A 21375-nucleotide genomic window follows, 5' to 3' on the forward strand; every position below is an offset into this window, starting at 1 on the left:
GGCAAGACTTGGTGGGGTACGGCCATTGGAAGAAACCTGCACTGCCTTTTAGACCCACTCAGGTCATGCTTCCTCATGCTCCTAGCCATCCCTCCTCGCCCTGCATGTGGCCTGACACCAGCTCTGGGGAAGCACGCTGGCATCTCACTGCACAGACATGAGCAGAGCTGTGTCAAAAACCCTACCACGCTTATGGCCACGGCTGGTCGCAGCGGTGCTCCGTCATGGTGCCTTTAAAGCCAAGGGACAGGCTGCACGCAGGAATTAAGAAGTTAACATCACTGACTATTAATAGTGCTGTGTTTGCCATCAAGGACAGCGCAAGGCCGCGTATCGCCACTGACATCAGGGATATAAAAGACTCCATCAGCAGCAGACGGAACGGCCTGAGCTGAACCTCACAACAGAGGACGGGAGAGAGGAGCGAGGTGAAACCCCATCCCTCTGCAGAGGCGAGACCGCCAAGGTCCCAGAGAAGCTGATGCAAAGTGTAAGAGGATGCCTTGCTCTGCAGAGTGCTGCGGAGCACGACCTATAGCCACAGCAGAGCCACTGACTCACAGTAAGGATTCGGCTCAAAACTTTCAGACACTTCCAGCAACAAAAGAGGCAGATAACAATATTTCACTAGCAGAGGGGTCTTGAAGTGAGTTGGTTCAACCCAATCCTCACACACTCCTTATCATATCTCCCTCCCTCCCCCCTCCCTTTTTTTTAACCACTTAAAGACGTGAAGGGGTCCCCAATCAAACTTCTTCCCTCAGAAATATTATTTCACTTGCAAAATTTATTTGGAAATTAATATTCGCAAAAGAAAATGAAGCAGAAATCATTCTGAAGAAAGCACTGCAATAATGAAATCGTTTAGCTTGCAGTGGGGTTCAGAAAGTTAGCCTGACACTTTTGCCCTGCGTCCCTCAGAGAAATGCAGTGAGATACAACAGCACTGCCTGCAACAGTGATTTACAAAAGGCCCCAATTACGTCAGCAGCACAAGGCACCTTCTATTCAAAATTAAGGTTAAGAATGCTAAGCCAACCAGAGCATTATATTGGCTGAACATTCAGTGCTTTACAGCGCAGAGGAGCAGATAACAGACTGTGCCATTGTTCTGCGAGGAATTCTTCCCTCCAGCTTTCTTCTCTTTTTTCTTTTTTTTTTTTTTAAAGTGACAAAGGCTTAAAAATTAAAAATTTAAAAGAAGATTAATATTCACCACTTCACTAGTTACATATAATGGGTTGTGTATCAGGAGTGCCCTCATGGCTATTTCATCTCCCAGCCTCAGCTCCTCAACCTCATAGTACCAAGCGGAGCATTTTGCGTGCATCAAGTAATGCAAACAGCATGCACTACAAGAGAGGATAAAAAAAAGTAAGCCCAGTTGTGTCACGATCACATTACTTTCCTCCTCCTTCTCCACTTAAATATTTGTGCTATTTTCTTTCCTTTCGGTGCAAAAGAAAACTTAAAAGCGTATATAATCATCACAAAAAACAAACAAACAAAAAAAACCCCTCAGGCTTTGAAGAGAAGTTATGCTGACATCTTCGGAGCAAATGGATCAGCTTTTGCATTGTACAATCTGAAACAGATTACAATGTAATTGATGCCAGTGCCAACCAACCTCTGCTGTCCTGGGCTCTGACTCCCAGCTGAGTCTAAGGAGAGAGCACTTACGACGAGAGACCATCTGATGGCAACCTAGCTGAGGAAAGGCTTCTGTATGTTAGTTCTTCACACGTTTTCCTTTGTAACAGCCAAACATCACAGGAAGCCATTAAAATACACCAAAGAATCATTTCAGCTTTCTGTTGTACCAAAAGCCACACAAACTCAATATCAATCCAGCAAGTTTCGATATTCATCCTCAAATGTCACTTGTTTGTTCAGACTTGAGAAGCATACCATCAATGATGTTAACAAAAAAGAAAAGTGAACTGAAATACATGTACCTTGTACAAGCAGAAAGAGTGACTTATTCCTTATGGCACTTATGTCACAGGCAAGTACACCAAGATTGTACTGTTTTGATGTGATCATTTTTCTGAAAGCTCTCCGTGTTCATGGGCTTATAGGAGTAGAATCAAAGTTGCTGGAAGTGCAGGAGGTGTTTGGTCAATCCAAAGCTTCTGAAGACTGTAGCTTTGCATGCACGTTACCCTTGAACTGCTAATTGCCTAGCTGAATTGTAACAGAAAGCTAGTTGGGGCATGCTTCCTGGAGCTGTAACCTTTGGTGAAGAAAAGCCCCTTAAGCACACTCTGTGCACATCTGCAAAGCAAGCAGCAGCTCAACCAACCCCAGCCCTGGAGTACCACCCAGTTCCCCCACTCAGTGCCCAGCAGCACTGAGACAGCTTTGTGAAGTGAGGGAATTTCAAGCGCTGCAATGAAATAAATATATAGGTCAACGTTGTGGCTCTTTTTGCCTCCTTTGTTGCACAGCTCATGCAGGAAAGAAAGCACTTCAAACAAACTGCAGCAGTAATAGCAATAATTTGTGGATAGCACCACTTGTACACAAGTCATTAGACAGCACTTATTAAAAAAAAAAGTGAGTTATTTGATCACTGCTTTTTTGCTCTCCACATACAAACATAAAACCCTAGGAAATGCTGAGGTTAAGGTTCTCATAGCAACATTAACTCTCTCATCTGGCATATACTATATTTAGGTACACATTTAGCAGCCTATGAACAACAAAGGAGAACAATTGTTGTAAGATCAAGATCTTACTCTTTGACTTTCATATTCAGAGTAGCAATGAAAAGCAAAGGAAAAAAAAAAAAAAAGACTTGTCAATGTTATAAAATCCCTGTTCTGTCCCTCTTTGCTGGGGTATCAAATTTTATATCCATTTCCAAGAGCTAAAAGAACAACTTGACATGAAGGTGATTGTCACATGATCAACAGTCATCAAACACTGATATTAAAGCCATCAAATTTCTGACGGTCATGGCAGCAAGACTGGTTTTGGGAACCACAGCAAGATGGGCAGAGAAGGACATGGCGGGATTAACACTCCATTCGAGTAAGAATCTATATTTGTATGCCAGCGCTTCAGAACTGCTCATGTACAAACACTCCGGCCCAGATTCACCCCAGGTAATTTTAGAGAGTTAAATTCTTCTTCAAGCTCGGGGACAGAGACAGGGTAACTTAAGAGCTAAAGCACATGATAAAGGCATTTGTCTCTGCTCACCGCAGAGAGAAACCAGGCTCCTATCTTGGGACCTCAGTTGGATGCCTTAAGCTATACTGGCTGGATTCAGGCCTTGGTGACTAATCAAGCAAACACGTCTCCCTACACGACTGGCATCACTATAGACTGCAATTGTTGACATTTGAGCTTAAAAAAATTATCCGGTGTGTGATGTTGCATATACAGAAAGCACATTTAAAAGAACTCACAGGATGAGAACATTTGGTGTCCGATTAAAGTTTAAAACTAGAACACTGTGAAAACAAACCAAAGCTTTCTCTCTTCTCATTCAAAACCACGTGTAAAAATGGCCATTTGTTATAGATACACCTGACAAAACCTATTCTTACAGTTTCCATCTTCTCAAAACTTCAGGTTCTAATACCCTCTGTATAAGCTTAGCCTTGCACCATAATTGTGCCAAGGCTTCAAAAACCTCAGCTGTTTACATGGAAAGGTGTGAACTTCACCATGTGCTTTAAAGAAAAAAAATGCACCGTGCACATTTTCATGACACAGGCACTGCCTGTGCAACAAAAGATTTATTCCAGCATGTACTCAACATATTTGAAGGCTGAAGGTTTGAAAACTGCAAGTTGCTACCCTGTAATTTCCATATTTTACAAATAAATAGCAGAATGCAGATTTAAGTGCTACATGCCTACATACAGACAACACACTGATTTTCTGTCAGTATCTTCTAAAGCTATTTCTCTCTTTCCCACTTTGGTTTAATGCTCACATGCTCAGTTAAGTCATTTGACCTATTTGACATTTTTCTGTCTTCCCACTCGATTCCTCCTTTGCCAGTGGTAATTTACAGGTAAAAGAAAAGAGAAAGGCTGATTTTCAATCCCTGCAACAGAATAACAATAGGCCTTTATGAATTTTGCTGAAGCTTCTGGGTATCTGCAGTATACTAGTGGTGAAAAAAACTGAGGAAGGAATTCAGACAGGCCTTGAAAAAGTTATCAGCTGTAGAGGGGGGAAGGCACCCCATCCGCCAACTCACCAGTCCTGATTTGAGGCCCAGACTGGTGGTCACAGCACCAACACATTGCGTTTTCCTCTTTGCCTGCACCCTCCCCCACCCAGCACTTACCATTACTTTTGATCATCAGCCTGCAAATGAGTTCTCTTCGCTCTACACAGCTCCTCCCAACTGCAATTGCTTTTCATGCAAAAATGCTTTCTAGTTTCTAGATCCTTTATGTAAGTAAAAAAAATAGTTACACTGTTACTCTCCTTTGATTATGTAATGAAGACATTAAGTGGCGGTGATGGCATTAACCTTTATCTGCCATATTACTTTTCTGTGCAATTTATCCCTAGATAGTTTGCAATCTTCCTCAGCTGTGCTTACAGAATGCATTATTTATTGCCTGAGTTTGCTCCAAGAGAAAGGTTTAGTAAAAAAGTTCTTGCAAACACAATTTAAGTTCCTAACAATTCTAGAAAGGGTAATATAAAAAAAAACTAATAATTTCTTGATTAAAATTCTTAAGTAACCAAGCTAGTTACCGAGTATTTAAAATTGTTTTGTCAATATAAATTACTCTTTAGAAAAACAATTATTACCACATCTTCCTTGCTATACAGGCTTTCAACCACAAGAACCACATTAATTTGAAGCTTGGCAGGCAGCGTAACAAGGCTCCAGGGAGCAGCCTTCCGTAGGATTCAGAAAAATGGTGCAGGCCCTGTCGGCTTGGACCGCTGCTTCCTTCCCAGTTGGACACTGCAGCAACAGCAGCTGCAGCACTTGCCAACTGAGAGCCCTGGCCATGCTCTGAGCCAAAGAGCCACCTCAGTATAGGGTCTGGCAACGAACATTTAGCTTCTCACTATGACCTACTGCAGTCCAAGAACAACTTCCACATGGGCAGCCTGCAAAATCCCCTTTCCCTTTCAGGCTTGTCTGAGGAAAAAGGAGCAGGGAGCTTACACAGCAGAGCACAGGAACATCATGAAGAGCAGTACATACAATCAGACACAGCACCAGCCCTCAATCACCAGTCTCATGAGGTTGGTAAGGAAACCAGAAGCCACTTTTTAAGATGCCTTTGGAAACTTAAGATGAGTATTAGAAAACAGATTCATTTTTAGTGCATAGGAAAATCTTTAGGGTAGTTCCCTGTTACGTAGTATAGTAAGAACCCAGGTTTATGACTGTGGTAGGCACAGTAGCAGAAATAAAACCCAATCCAACATCCATGGACGATGCCAAATAATCTATAATGGGAACGTCCAGACATGACAAAACAAATACATTATTTTAAGAACTGGTAGTTATGAAACTGGCTTTGAACTACTGTGATTCAATTTATACAGACTGGTAACAAACAAATGTAAGCAAGTACCATGTTTTGAGACCCAGAAGATGTAGAGATGGTCAGAAACTACAAATGCAATACAAAGACGACAAAGGCAGACCCTTTTTCCTGTCCTGTATATCTCTGGGCAGCCTGGTCTAGTGGTTGGCAACCCTGCACATAGCAGGGGGGTTGAAACTAGATGATCACTGTGGTCCTTTTCAACCCAGACCATTCTATGATTCTGTCATTCCTCCCCTCCACTCCCACCCTCTCCGCTCTGTCCTTCCAAGAAAAAAAAGAAAAAGCGGAGAAACAAAGGGCATCTGAGCCTGCTTCCTGGTACAGGCAGCTGTAGAGTTCCTAAGTTTTTTCCTGCAGCTCTGGGGAGTAAAAGAAACTAAAAAAAATAATTAAGCCAAGTCCTCAGCTGAAGCCCCAGATCCTGAATCCAACATTTCCTGCCAGTATTAACAGTACCAGGATAAAGAAGAGTGTTCACAACAAGTACAGAGGTGTACTGAATTACAAGAAGCAATTATCTGTCTTTCCAAGAGTCACTTTACTACTCTCCACATCCAAATGAAATGATGCTGATGTCTCAGTTCAGGAAGCTACAAGTCAGCTGCAAGGAGAGAGGGAGAAGCTGGAAACTAAAACAAAAAATGAAACTTTTTAAGAAGTCCATGAGCTTGAAAACATGAAGATGAAAGCAACTTAGGGCAATGAAAAAGGTAACACCAGCTAAAGGAAGAAAAGGCGAAAACTGTAGAAAGACCTCTAGCGAAGGCTGGACAAGATCTCTGAGCACACAAGTAGCAACGACTGTTTAACAGTGTTGATCTGAAGAGTACTGGAAATACTGAAAGTCACAAGCTAATGGCCTCTGTGTGCTCTGCGTTCCAGTGTACCTTGGAAACACAAGTTTCCTGAACATTGATAGCCTCAGCTGAAATTCACAACAGATTTTCCCAACAGGGCTGAGTTTGCACTGCTAAACAAAATTGGGGTGCTTTGCAGTCAGCTTAGCTGGGGCAGCAGGCAAAGCATCACTGATGCCTGGCCACCAATTCCTTCCTCACTGTCTTCCACACTATTGGTAACTTTGAGCCATGAGCATTGGCTGATTGTTGCTACCTCAACATTCAGGATGTTTTATAGGTTGGTTCGTCGCACACAATAATGCCTCTTCCAAAGCTGCTCACATTTGGATGATGTTTTTGTGCAATTACGTATGCATCAATTGTGTGGGTAGAATGAACCCCTTACAGATAAGAGCCTGAGAAAGCTTGTGTCAATGGGAGAAGAGGACTTGTATCATCCTCTCCCCAGTACACGTACAATTCTCATTTTCAACAACTGCTTTCATCATACACTGCTCCATAAAACTGTTCGCTCCACTGTTTAATTTGTAGTAAATTTAGACACTGGAGCAAAATAATAGTTTTCCACAAATTCAAGAATGAAATATTGAAAATTTCCAGGACTGATGCAAAATCTGGGGATATGTCATCATGACTAAACTCGAAATTTTCTCTTGAATGCAGCAAGCCCCATGCAAATCTCATTCCCTTCCAACCCAACTGGAGAAAAAAACAAAAACAACTATTTGAGAGATTGATTAATTTCGTCAAAGCACCCAGTGCAGGGAGAGACATCAGCAAGACACTCTGACATCTCCCCTTAGGCTGTCCCACTGCTGTACTGGCGGGACTGACTCATGGATAGTTCTGGGAGGCTTCACACCACTCATCTCTGTGCACCTGTCCCAAGGGCCCTCTAAAGGGCTCACTCCAGGCCCATCTGTAACCCTCTTCCTCCTAGCGGGAGCACTGCAAACAAAAAAACAACAACAACAACAAAAAAACCCACACAAGCCAACCCTTTGCCGAGCTCCCAGGGACAAATTCCCTGCTGCCATGGTTACCACTCCAACTTGTCTGGTGGAACTAGAAATAAAAAACTTCCTTGAGAACAGAAGGCTATATAATGTTAGCTCTTCCTCCCTCCCCTTGCTCATCATTGTTAGCCACTAAATCAGCTACATCTGGCATATTTAATTTGGGCTAAATAAAATGTCACTAATTAAAAAGATGCCGAACAAGCAATACATGACATTATAGAAATGAAGAGCTCAGTATCTGAACACAGCCTTTTAGGAACTGGAAAGATTCAGCTAGTTTTTACCAAAAGCTGTAAAGCAAAGGCAACTAAATGGCCCTCTGTGCAATCATACTCATGGCAGCATCCCCCAGCAACTCTCCCTTATCACCTAGGTGTACTGAGGTTTCCAAACTTTTCTTGCTGGAGCAATGGCAAAGCAGCTAGCTCATCACATACCGTAACAATAGGCTACAAGTCTGCAGCTTTAATTCTAACTTTTGAAAAGAAGATTACTTTGCTAAAGCTACAAAGACTAAGCCGTTTGGCAGACCTGCATGTGAGCTGCATGAAAGCACCTATGGCCATGGAACAGATTCTGAGCAGCAGCCTCCCCCCTCCTCTGAGAACAGATCTGCTAAGTGCTTTGGACCAGATTCCCAGCATTTATACATTAGACCACTGGTTTCTCTCTGGTTTTGCTGGTCTTTGGTTATACTTTCAATACCATTGCTTAGTTTCACTCCTATTGATAGTCAAGTGAGATTCAAATATACAGCACAGAAATCCCTCACCAATAAAGTAAATTTTAACAGAATTCTCCCAAGATGATTAAGTGAATCGCATTGATAATGCATCCATACATAAGGCTGTTGATGTGTGCTAAGTAAAAGGATTATTCTTTTCAGAGTAATCAGTATTCATAACTTGGTATTCATAAATAACTTAACAGTGGCCTTTATCGTCACCATTCCAAACCTTAATGTTAGGCATAACAGGAAAGTGATACATTTCAAAACCATCATATCTTCCCCTGCTTTCTGTTATAAAAGCCTAAGAACAATCACAGAATGGCTCCACCAGAGAAACTCAGAACAAAGTGCCCAGACCCGTGCCCAGGTGGCTTTTGGAGATTTCCAAGGAGGAGACAGCACAGCCTCTCTGGGTGAGCCTGTGCTGGTGCTCAGTCATCTGCACAAAACAGAAGTGCAGCGTGATGTTCAGAAGGAATCGCGTGTTTCTCTTTGTGCTGAGTCATGCTATAGTGGCTCAGAGTGGTACAGAAATACTTAAAAGTCCATTCATCCAAGGCCAATGAATATCTCTTTAAGTTAAAATACAAGGCAGCATGCTGAAACCAACGTCACAATTTAAAAAAAAATGCTTCCTGATAAAAAACTAGATAACATAACGCTAAGAGATTTGATGCCAGATCTTGCATGAAACAAAATGCCACTTCTTCATTCAACATCTGCCTCAGATTATTTTACATGGAAACTGCTGCTGCTCTGAAGCTGTTAAGACACTCAGCTTGCAATTAAGCCATCTCATCTTTGAAGCTGATGGAAGTAAAGCTTTCTACTCCCTATAGACATTTCCCTAAAATAAGATAATCTGAGACAAATTCCAAATGCATTTATTCTGTGTTGTCCACTCAATTAAACATCTTGCTCAAATGCAATCAATGAGTCTTCTCTCTAATTGAAAAGCTTATCCAACAATTTTCATGAGACTTCCATTAAACATTTAAAATAATTAGCTGCATTAGAAAGACATTTATATTCAAATAGCTCACACGCCTAGTTTCTTTGTTTAGCATAGGCAAATGAATATGAAAAAGATCCCTAGAGAAAAAGAACAAATATTGGGTGAATCTTTTCTTTAAGACAATAGACACTCCCTAGAAACCAATTCTGCATGGTATTAAATGGGAAATCTGTGAACAAGGGCTTTATTACTGTAATTGATGGCAGAGAAACCAACCATTCGCAAAACTGAGACAATGACAAGAGATTTTACTCTGTATTTTTGTATTTTACAGATAATATAAGTCAATATGTTCAAGCATGCTTTGTTCTTACCCCTCCCCCTCCACTATTATTAAGAAGTGGAAGAAATTCACAATGCAAAGCCATCAGTAACTTTACTTCCATCCTGACACAAACAACTGGCTTCACATTTACATCATAGATCTTCTTTACAAATTATGCTGAGAAAAATCTAGGTCATTGAAACCTTCTTGAAATGAACTGTGTAGAAACTAAGAGCACTGATGTCAAATTTATTTTGCCTTTCACAAGCTCATTTTCTTTTTTTTCCAGATTGGCAGAAGGTAGATCAACCTTTGGACATCTTTCTGATTCTGAAGTTTCTATGAGTGAATTAATTTCATTTCCATCCAACAAAAACCATTCTGAGCACGTAGCATATATAAGAACAACTTTAAGGCAGCTAGACTTAAATTGCCAAAGTACACCTTACATCAACATAGAAGATAAGCAAATATCCCAGTTTAGAATTCTTGACAACATACTACATTTAATATTCTTTTTCACTCAAAACTTTATTATCTAAATAAATAAACATATATGAATGAAAATAGCGTTTTGCTTCTTTCCGTTTTTTTTTTTTTAACAATAGGCTGTTTTTGGCATGAATTTGAATTATTAACCAAATTCTATTTCTTTAGAATATATTGTTACTGTTGATTTCCATTTACATAAACTAGTAATTTCATTCTACAGATTTCAACTTAAAACATCTATCACTTAGGCTCCATCATCATGTTTAATTTTTTTGCTTAATTACATAGCTGTACACATTTCAAAACTATTTTATTTCAAAGTGTCCATTAAAACAGCTACTGTGTTAATCACTAACTGTCAAACACAAATCTACCTGACTTTAGCCAATATATCAAATTCTGACTTATCACTCTTTGTTCACTCATTTGGAGACAATGTCATTTGTGGGAAAAACATCATTGCTTCTTCCAGCTTTAGAAAACTGTGCCTTTGAATGGTGGTTTAGCATAACAATATATCTTACTACTTGTACAGGTAGAAAAATGAGATAGCATTTGCTTCTTCCACAATTTTCCCATCCTACTACACAAGATTACACACTGAAGAAAAAAAAAAAAAAGGCTAGCTGCAGAGTATTAACAAAAAATACTCTGTACTGAAGCTAATTTCTGTTCAACTGTTTCTTGTACTCCTATGAACAAAACAGACATTGGTCAGACACAAAGTGTAACTTATAAGTGTTTTTATAGGTTTCTTGCTAGATTTCTGCACTATTTCTTTCATCCCCACAGAAAACAACCCAAGTTTCACTGCTTTACTTCCATCAGCTGAGGCTCTGTCAACATACATAGTAAGAATTTCTAAGGTTGCCAGCATCTCTCCTGATACACAAATGGTGCTGTTTCTGCCATGTGGAGTAACTGATGAGGGGGCCAGTCAATAAGGTGAACGAGCAACATAAATCTCCCACTTACAAACACAGCAAGACTTGCTCCTTATAAAAAAGTTCGGTAACTTAAGGGAAGGAAAGAAGGTCTTACATCACAGATCACTGTCTAGTTGAAGATCTTTTTTTTGCACTCCATCCAAACCGCAAAGGTGGTATCCATTTAAGTTGTCACTATCTACCTCAATCTAAGCACATAGTCTTCACTTATCATTAAGGTTCTAAAGTCAATGGACAGAGAAAAAGGCCCTTCAATACAGTTTATCTTTTACAGTTTTGCTACCATAAAATGTCATGAATATTCTTGAAAGATACTCTTCTATATCAACTAGTAGGAGAAAACCAGACAAGCAACTCAAATTACCTATTTAATCACAGAAATAAATCCCACCAAAAGACTATTCTATTTCTTGACACTGTGAAAAACTACAATAAATGGTTTAATAATATTACATTTCTTTATCTTTCTATTCTTAAGAGTAAAGAAATATTACTTAAGATTAGCTCTGTAGAGGTATTTGTTAGAAAGTTATATTTTACATTTTGTACAGAATAAATTCAAAGGGAAAGATAAAATTTTGTAAATAAGTTTTTGTTCCCACACGGAACAACAGAATTTTGAGCGGAGCATACACAAGGGACCTTTGGCCAAACGTGAGGCTATGAGTGAAAACATGGAAAGCAATACCTTCTTGAAATAGCATTTAAGTGTTGTTTTTAAAATGAATGGGTGTTTGAGCAGAAGGACAGTAAAAGACTGGGGCTATCATACCTACCCTGAAGGAATCTGACAGCAGGAGTCTGATAACTGAAGGGTGAATAAACCCAACTCTTGTTAGAATTTATGTGCCACTTTGTACACTGAGTCCCAGTCAAACACTGACACAAGCTTTCACAATATGAGGTCAGATACAGAAAGGTGAAGATCACCCACAGCAAGAAACTCCAGTGTCTTTCTCCAGATATAGAGCAAGTCTTGCAAGCAGAGATTCAAGAAAGGACTGTCCACAGTTGGAATAACCAGATATGTTCATTCACCTACATACCACTTTCCAGCAACAACAAAAAAATGCCAGCACACAATATGAAAAACAAGACATTCCTACTGCTCGCTCAATGTACATAACGACTCTGAGTAAGTCTTGCATTAATGTACACCTTTTATAATTCAGTATCTAAGCAAAGTACTAATTCCAGATACTAGTACTTTAGCTGCAGCATAGAAACCTAATTTGTAGTCACATTATGAGAAGTCAAATATGTCCTTTCCAAGTACTGCTAGTGCTCAGAATAACCCAAAATATGGTTATAGTGAAAAAAGAGAATCTCTCAGCCTCCCAAAGGACCTATTAAGTCAGTAAAACTGACCTTGTGAAAGTTTGCACCAACAGATTTTTTTTTACTCAAAAATAATGGACAAAGCCCTTTTATATCAGGAACCAAGTTTGCCACTGAAACGTACAGCTGTGCTATGTAAGTAAGTTGCACTCAACTCAGAATTTAAATACTTACTTCTCAAATTTTTCCACTGATATATTTATTGAACTCAGTGAGACTTTACTGGTTTGAAATTCCTTTTAAATACTGTCACATTTTGAGGGAAAAAAAATTAGTTTCTACTTCCCTACAATCATAGACTTTAAAGGGGAGTAACAAAGCACCTCATGGAGAGAAGTAAGCATTTCCCCCACACTCTCCTTCAATGCCCTTACCCAGATATTGTTTTTAAGCAGTATCTCCTGATATAAATGTACATTCAGAAGACACATGATTGGTAGAAGAGATTAAATAAATGACATAGAAAGCAGAGGTTACTGCAAGCTCATAAAGGAATGCAGTCACTGTGAACGATGTCTGGTACTGCAAACATTTTTTATATTATTTTTGCTAGAATTTTATTAGTCTCCCTTTCCTTAGTGGCTGCTGAATGTAGGAGATTGGCACTTGTAAGGTTCTGGCTTAGAGGAAAAACAAGTCCTTTGCATCTACAGCATCCTCAACCATCTTGCTAGACAGGAATCAGTTAACAATCATAGTTTTTACAGCTGTGTGTTAGAGAAGGCTCGAGAAAGAGGTAAAGAAGAAAAATTGATGTGAGCATATTTACAGTGCCATAAAATGTATTTAATCATCTGCAGAACTACTAGATTGTTTATTTATTTAAGGGATGCAAGTAATACATAGAAAGCTTTCTACAGAAACTTCATAAAGTTCATTCAGCTCTTTCATTTTAATGGTTATTCCCCAACATAGCAAAGTCTTTCAGCTTAGACCCGTTTGGGCATGTGTTCGATGGATGAACTGCTAGAGATATTCAAAGCCAGCAGCTACCATGCAAGAAATTTCCTGACCCACTCACAGAGCCCATCGTGCCCATATCACCTCTTGCAGAATTTCCTGCTTCAGTTAAAAATCCTAAAATTTCTCCTAGACCAAGTGTGTGATTGCTCAAGTGCTATTCCAAGCAAATAAGAGAGAGCAATCAGAATGAAGCCTACACACAGGGCAACTAGAGCAACCTTACGAAGTTCTCTAAGTTAATTTCTCATTAGCTAGATTGACTTTAAGTTCCTCTGTATTGCTTTAAGTGTTGCAATTAAGTACTGCTCTAAGCTATGCTTAATTAGCTTGTAAGCAAATGCTCTTTTGTAACTTGCAGTGTAACGGAGAACTAAATGTTCACTGAGAGTAAAGGGAAATCACACTGAAGGTACATTTGCAAAAATATAGCTGGTTGCCTCCTGACAGACTTTGCTGTCTTATTAATATCTTAGAAAATATTAAGAAATGTGTCACACTGTACAAATAGTTTGAAATATACATTCCCCAGTCTTGGAACTGAAAGCAGTGCTTTAGCTCAAAAGCACTCAACTCCTCTCAGAAGATGAAAGATTACGTTTTTCATCTGTTTAGTTAAAAAAAAAGGGTGGGGGGGAGGAGAGACAAGGATGCAAATTATGAAATGTACAGATACTCAAAATAAACAAGAAGTATAAATTATCTTCACTAAAGCACAATTAGCCCATTAGTCAGAGTAAAACCCAACATTCAGGAATAAAGCTGAACTTCAGCACCTCCTGTGAAATGCACAGAAAATGAAATTAGTATTAGGTTCCTAAGTACATTTAGTATCTTTCTAATATCACAAGCAAAATGACATTAGCTTTGAGCATACCTCGAAGTCTGAAATTGAGTCTGCCTATCAGAGGATTTGACAAGGCTGTAACACAAGAGCCAAGGCTCAGTCTCACTTGAACAAGCTTTACGGTGCTTTGCCAAACTACTTAGCATGTAAGAAAAAGGTGCAGAGGTCATCTATGAAAATCATTCATAGAATAAAACTGTATTTAACACAGAGAAATATTTTGAGTAAAGCAAATACAAGGTTTTATTGTATGATTAATTGTTGCTATTCCCGTAATGTCAGCTTTCAAGTCTGTCTAATGAAGAGGAGGGTAATCTGTATGCTTGTTTCTTTTCAAATTGTTCCACAGATCATTTAGAAGGTGTGAGACAGTACTGCAAGCCATCTATCCTCCTGTACATATATATAGGTGTATGTTTTTAAATGTTAAGTGTATACATGTGTATATGAGGATGTGTACACTTAACATCTAAAAACACTTCAAAATAACTAATCAGGAGTTTGGGACTACTTAGTGAAGAACATTCTTAAGTTAAAGCACGATAGGCATCCTTCTGTACTAAAATTGTGTACCCGATAGTTGTCACTTACTATAGACTACGTGTCCAGTTTGTAACACTTAACTGAGTGTTTGGGAATGAGAGTGGTTGCAAATATGTGTAGAGGTATTTAAAAGGTCTGGAAATACTGTGGTTTGCTTGTTTTCAGTGGATTTTAGAAAGCAATAGGGAGAAGTGTGACCTCCAGCAGTATGGCAGATTACTTAGGAGTAATCAGCTGTTTGTAACAGCTTGCAGGCAAGGACAAGCTCAAAAATGACTGAAAAATTAAAACTTGCTGTTCTACTACTAGAATGTTGTTTTTTAGCTTAGAATATTATTTTCTGTAATCTTTTTGCACCTCGTGTTATTTTATTTTTACTTTCTCAAGTAATATTTTTTCTTTAGGGATGGATGGCTTCTATTCCTATTATCTACTCTGTCAGGAATGGTGGGAAACATGTTTTGGAAAGGTGAATGACAAGGTGAGTAGAGGAACACATGCAAGACTACACACAATAACTTAAGCTTCCCTTGCAACTGCAGAACACAGACACTGAAGGCACCTGAAACCATTTCTTCATGCCCAGCCCCTGCGTGACAGCTGAGCATTCTTCAGTATGCCTGACAATACCTTCCGAAACATTCTAAGCCTGCTCCTGAGGCATGAAGCAAGCAAAAGGTGCAGGAGTTGATGATAATAAACTTAGATTTCTGGAAACACAGCACACACTGAGGAAATTGCATGTGCAGTAGAAAGTAGTGTTGAAACCATTCCTTGAGAATGGGCAAGTATCATACCTACGTATCCCCAAAAAGCAGAGCAGTTTCTCAGTCTGGCCTGCTGGTGTATCTAGGCTGATAAAGGGGGTGGCTGGAAAGATGAGGATGCTTTGGCATCTGTTTGGTAAGAAACTAACAAAGCTCTAAAAGCTCTTGCCAGCCTTCATCTTCCTCCCATCACACAAACTCATGGAAGATTTTTTTTGTTTTGCTGTTAATGAAATTTGACTTATTATAAGCCTGCTGGGATAAAATTACTTTTTCCACCCTACCCAGAAACACTCTGTGCTCAGCACAGGCTCACATCCCAACTCCCAGCTGATGGTTAATTCACTTTACTTCCAAATGCTAATCATTTCCCCCTCAACAACAGAGAAGAAATGAACACTTGTTCTTCATGTCATCATGAAGACATTTTCAACTCTTGCTTCCTGAAATACAGCAGGAGAAACAGGCTCCAGTAACCCTTGCAGCAGCAGGATCTATCCCTGGATGGAATAAGCAATCCTAATGCCAATGGAGAAATATGACGCGTAGCTTTTATGAACTGGTGATGGCTTGCCTTTTAACAAGTTCAGATTGAACTTACTTTTATGTACACTTTGTGAATGATGTTCAGATTAAAGTCAGTCAGGCTAAAGCAAAAACTGAAGGTACTTACATAAATTAAACAAAATCACTTTTTAGAACAGTAATTCTGCACCGTAAGGAGAAAGAATAATAAAATAAGAATTTGATTATAATAAGGAGACTATATATCAAGAGAACAAAGAACTGAAACTTGTCCCATGATGATTTAATCAACTCAGCTGTACTCTTCCAATGCAAAAACGTTATTAAATTCCATCTAACATTCCTTCCATTTTAGGAAATGGAACAAAAACATACATGTAAGTTTTAGAGGAACGCATAAACATCCAATTACCACACCAATGAACTTGGAAGTTCATTCTTCCTCTCTGCAACCACACACAATCATCGCCTAAGCAAAGACAGAAATTTCAAACAGATTTCCTTTTTTTAAGTGTGGGCACACTTCACTGCTACGGGTAATTATTGCACGTCTAAAAAAACTTTCTTCCTGCTGAGAATGAAAAGCATTAATCCCAACACTTGTGCAGCCACTATTCTGAGAGTTTGGAAGTGAACACTGGACACCGGCTCTGCCCATTGTCCCTAGAAGTGGATGCCAACCATTAAGCTAAAAGTTGGGCACCTTCCCAGTCCCACACTGTGCACATCCACAGCACCCACCAGGAGATTGCATGCAGCTCAGCAGCAGGTGCCAGCCCTGTTCTCTAAAGGGCTGCCTTGGATCACCTCAGGTTTCGAAGCAGCCTCATGACCAACTCACCTGCTGGTCACTGGAAACAGCATGGTGCTGCATGATCACATAGGATACATAGGGGCAAAGTTCCCTGTTTCAAGCTGGTGCTTTCTTGCATCTGTACTACTTGGGTAGCAGAAGTCCAAAAGGTTTTTATTCAGAATGCTTAAGTAAGATCAGAATCTGCACCTTGAGCCCAGACAGCACGAAGGGCAAGGGGAGCTTAGACTTAATGTAGCAATGCTCATGATGTTGGGTGGCTCCTTAAAGGCTATCAGTATAAAGTTATGACATCTCTAATTCATCTCAGACATTCACTTACAGTGTAATTAGAATCACTCAATAAAGTTGTGGGCTTTTTTAATTCCCTACTGCATTGATATTTATATTAAAACCCACTTCTGTCTGCCTCATTAAGAATTACAGTTTCTCACATCTTCTCATTTTTCCCGACACCTTCAGCCTGGTAGCTTCTCAATTCTATCAACTCCTGATCAAAGTAGAGGATAGCTAAATTTTATTTTCACTGTACTATTATCAAAAGAAACCAAGAACACTGTTACACACGACAAAAAATATGCAAGACCACTCCTAAGCTGTGCAGACAAAAGCACAGTGTGAACACACCAGTGCACAGCTACTACAGCTTATGCTACAGCCCGCTCACTATTTACACAAGGCAGTCCTAAAGGCTAATTGCAACAGTGCTGCTACTGCACAGGGGCTGTTAAGGCAGCTGCAGGCCATGCTGCACGGCAGCAGTCCCGTGGGGCTGCCAGTGCAGGCGGTAGGCCAGGCCTAGCGGAGCATCCCCCCACAGCGCAGCCACACTCCTCAGCACACAGCCCGCCTGCAGCGTGCTCGCCTCTGGGTAGAGAGCCAGAAGCGACTGGGAGCAAGGCCAGGTTTGCGTCATTAAAAACAAAACCAGAAAAACCTCCAGCAAAAAACATACTTTTTGGTTTGAAAGCGAGACACTCTTCATATTTCCAGTAATCAATGTTGGGACTACAGCTACTGTTCTGGCACTTCCCAAGATCAAGTATGTGAAGAGACTTGACTCTTCCTACCAAGCCTCATGATGTAACAAGCACGAGGAAGAAGAAATAGTGGCTTTGAATACATCCTGGCCCTGGGCCCCAACAGCCTCCAATGCTCTATCCAAAAAGCCTCCAAACACCCATGGACCGTGCATGCACCATCAGCACTTAAGGCTGGCTGCAGGGTCCAGTGAACTCATTACTACTTCCTTCATTAGTCTCATCTCCAGTAATGAGCTACTGAGATTTTCAAAACCACATGAGCTCACTCCCTAATTTCTTCAAGAGTAATTGGACAACACATCCGCGTGATACAGGTCACAAGATGACAAGAAATGAGATGCCTTTCCAACATGTCATCTTAGTATTTGTCGACTGCATTTAGTTCATCTGGTTTGGGAAAGTGTTGCTTCTCCAAGTAAGAGGTACCCAGGGCAAATACAAGATCCAGTTTTACACAGATAGATTACAGCCCCACCACAGAGGTGTGATCTTTCCCAATCACAACTTTCTTAAAAAAATAAAAATAAAAATAAAAATAAAAATAAAAATAAAGAAGTTGAATATGCTACAGACTGATCTATGTATCATTTAATTATATAGCTTAAGAGTCTTCATTCAAAGGAAGATTTGAGGAAGACAAGATGATGCATCACGGCTATGGAAACACATTGGAAAGCCAAAGGGAGAGCCCTTGAGCTGGACCTAAGGAATAGCCTCAGTTAATCTAGGTGCAGGACTTGGCCTGTTTAGAGAAAGTAAAGACTTGTTCTCAACAAGTCTTGTTAGTAAATGTTATTCCATTTAAATATTAAATACAAAATTTGCTATCTTTCACACATGTAAAATTTAACTTGGTACATGGAGTTTTCATTATTAAAAAGTTCATACTTTTATACAGCTTCTCTTTTCAAAATCAACATCCTTGTCTTCGAAAGAGTCAATATAAAAGCTCTGCACAAAGAAAAAACAAACTACAACAACAACAAAATTATTGTAACATGGAATTAAAACAAAACTAAAAAGTCTGTTCATATGAATTCCCTTGAAGGGTTACTAAATCTGGAAAAAAGAATAACATAAATTCATACCCATTTGTGAATTTAATTTGCTAGAAAAGAGTAAGCAATTTTGGTGCATCAAACTGCTATTTGGAAGTTTGCCTGGGCTGTATAGAGGGGGGATGTGAGAAATTTGCCCTATTTTTACAGTTGAAAGCTTCATTGACTCACACAAGATACTTTAGACTAATATCCTGTGGCATCACAGTGACCTACATGTAATTATTGCATACTTTTTCCAAAATATTTGTACGCAACCAAAAATTATAACCTAAGTTACCAACCAGTTCTTAGTTTATACCAGCAACACAAAGATAGACTTCAATTAGTGGTAACCTTGCTGTCTGATGCTTTTAGCAATTTTTTAGATGAATGTTTGGTCTTGATTTGGTGTAATTTTCTGGTCACTGTTTTTCCTACACAAACATATTTATCCGGTTAAGTAGATGATGTTTAAAAACTTGCAGCTGTCCTTCCTCCATACCCGCAATCAGTGCCCCCTCAGATGTGCAGTGATTTCATGTTTGTAGGTGTGCATACTTCTCACAAAGACAGACGTGGGAAAAAGGGTCCTGCAGTGCCCCTCGAGCAGGACTTCCTTCCTGCTCCTGCCTTCACCTGTCCTTCCCAGGGCAGAACGCAGGGGCACTGAGGCAGTTGAGAGATCTGCTGGAGTTTTGCTTGGCTGGTGGCCAGGCGTTGTGGGGAAGGCGGATGGGTGGTGCTTGAAGGACATGATAGGAACACTTAGTCCTGCAGTCTCTCCAGTCAGAGCTCGCCTGCCAAAGCTCATGGACAAAACTTACTCAGTTCAGACGTTTAGTTCGTACTTTATGTTTAGGAAAAAAACATAAAAGCTTTCGGGCAGTTATTGCTTGAAGGGTCATCATTTTTCCAAACGTGAGACATCTGAAGTATCTTGCTCACCATATCAGTAGCTGATGAAATTACAACCATTTGCAGTGGTGTTTTTTCTTAAGTAGCTATTGATTCAGCAGCCCAGGTAGTCAGTTTTTCCCACCCCTGTGCTCACAACTTTGTTGACTTCAGTGGTGCTAATTTATACAGAACTGCCTGGGTTGACATCTAAAACTTCTCAGAATAAAACTTAACATAAAATGGGCTTTTTCTACCTGCAGAATTGTAAGAAAGGATAATAACATTAATCCTCCTAGGAGCACTTGTCTGTTTAACTACAACACTTTTTTTAACCTCTCATGCTAGGAAGCGTTTGGTCACACAGTTGTATTAGCTCAGACCTGCCCCAGACTATGGATGATGGTCAGTGCAGCCAGCAAACAATATATCCACTTCATTCTGCAGCCCAAGATGACTTGGGGACCTCTAGAGTGACCTCTATCTATTTCGCTAGATAGAAGCTGACCAAAGGCAACATTTTGCCCATGCCACCCACATGCTTTGACATAACTTATGATTAGAGCTTCTGGGGCTCAGCAGTACAGGCTGCAACTGCTCTTTGCCTATTTGTCCCCAAAGGCTCAGCAGGCTGCAGGGAATCCCTTTTCATTAACACATCACATAACCCATATAAGCAGAACAGCTCATTCCAATCTCCAATTTTAATCCTTGTTTATAACGTGCAAGCAGAGAACCTTACATAAAGCATCATTATGTTTGACTGTGGTTTGCATTCAGCATTCTAAATCTATAGCTTTAGTGTGTATATATATATATATATGTATATATATATATAGTATTTAGTATTCAAGTTTTTTGTCGTTGGTGGGTTTTTTGTTTGTTTGTTTTTTTGATATGGCTCATTTTCACGAAATGCTGGCCATTAAAATGTGCTTTTACAATCCTCCTTTAACTTAACTTGTCATTTTCTCTGTTAACCAGTAGCTTGTAACCCACTTATCTAAACAAAAGTGTATCCTAAAATATATCTAAATTCCCAAAGTTTACTACCTTCTTTTTTTTTTTTAATTGGATGAAGGTACAAAAATTTGTAACATTTCTCAATAATTTTTTTTAAACCAATTATGTTTCCAGATTCTGATGAAGGGCACTACAACTAGATTAAATATACTTACGGTATAAGCTCTGGGGAGGCTGAATAGGCAGGTTTTTTTGTTATCCTGCAATACTTCACATTTATCTGAGATATCTGAGATATTAAATAAAATGTTTCTCTTCATGAAGAAACAATTCACCAATTCACTTTTTTTTAATTATATCAATATTCTAAAGCTAGAGGATTTTTTCAGTTCTGTTTCTACTATTTCATAGAAGAAAATGATGACTTCCTGCCCTTCCTTTGGTCTAAGCGAGAGCTTCTTATTTGCCTCCAATCAGCTGATAAACTGAAATGAGCAGTACCATCTATAATTATAGAAGTCATTACTACCTAAATGTTTCGGCTCCTCCTCTTACAGCCTACAACTTTCACAATTACAATGCTTTGTCTTTGATTAAAAATTTGAGCAGCATGCACAGCTACACAATGTAAGTATGTATTTTATTTTAGGCCTTGGAATGGCTTGTCACAATTTATCATTCTAAGATTAAGTATATTTTTAACAGAAAATTATGAAGTAGAATTTAGAAAAAATGCTATTATTCAGTCTTTATAGCCACTTTCTTACACATGC

The 21375-nt window shown here is 39.4% G+C and overlaps 1 protein-coding gene across 2 annotated transcripts in view; it reads right to left on the reverse strand.

Annotated features, from left to right (window-relative positions):
* The window catches only part of GRB10 (growth factor receptor bound protein 10), a 103222-nt gene that overhangs the window by 30267 nt on the left and 51580 nt on the right, over window positions 1-21375 (reverse strand). The gene's annotated exons all lie outside the window — the stretch shown is intronic.

This window comes from Meleagris gallopavo, chromosome 3 (genome assembly GCF_000146605.3).
Source record: "Meleagris gallopavo isolate NT-WF06-2002-E0010 breed Aviagen turkey brand Nicholas breeding stock chromosome 3, Turkey_5.1, whole genome shotgun sequence".
In the NCBI taxonomy this organism is placed as follows: Eukaryota; Metazoa; Chordata; class Aves; order Galliformes; family Phasianidae; genus Meleagris; species Meleagris gallopavo.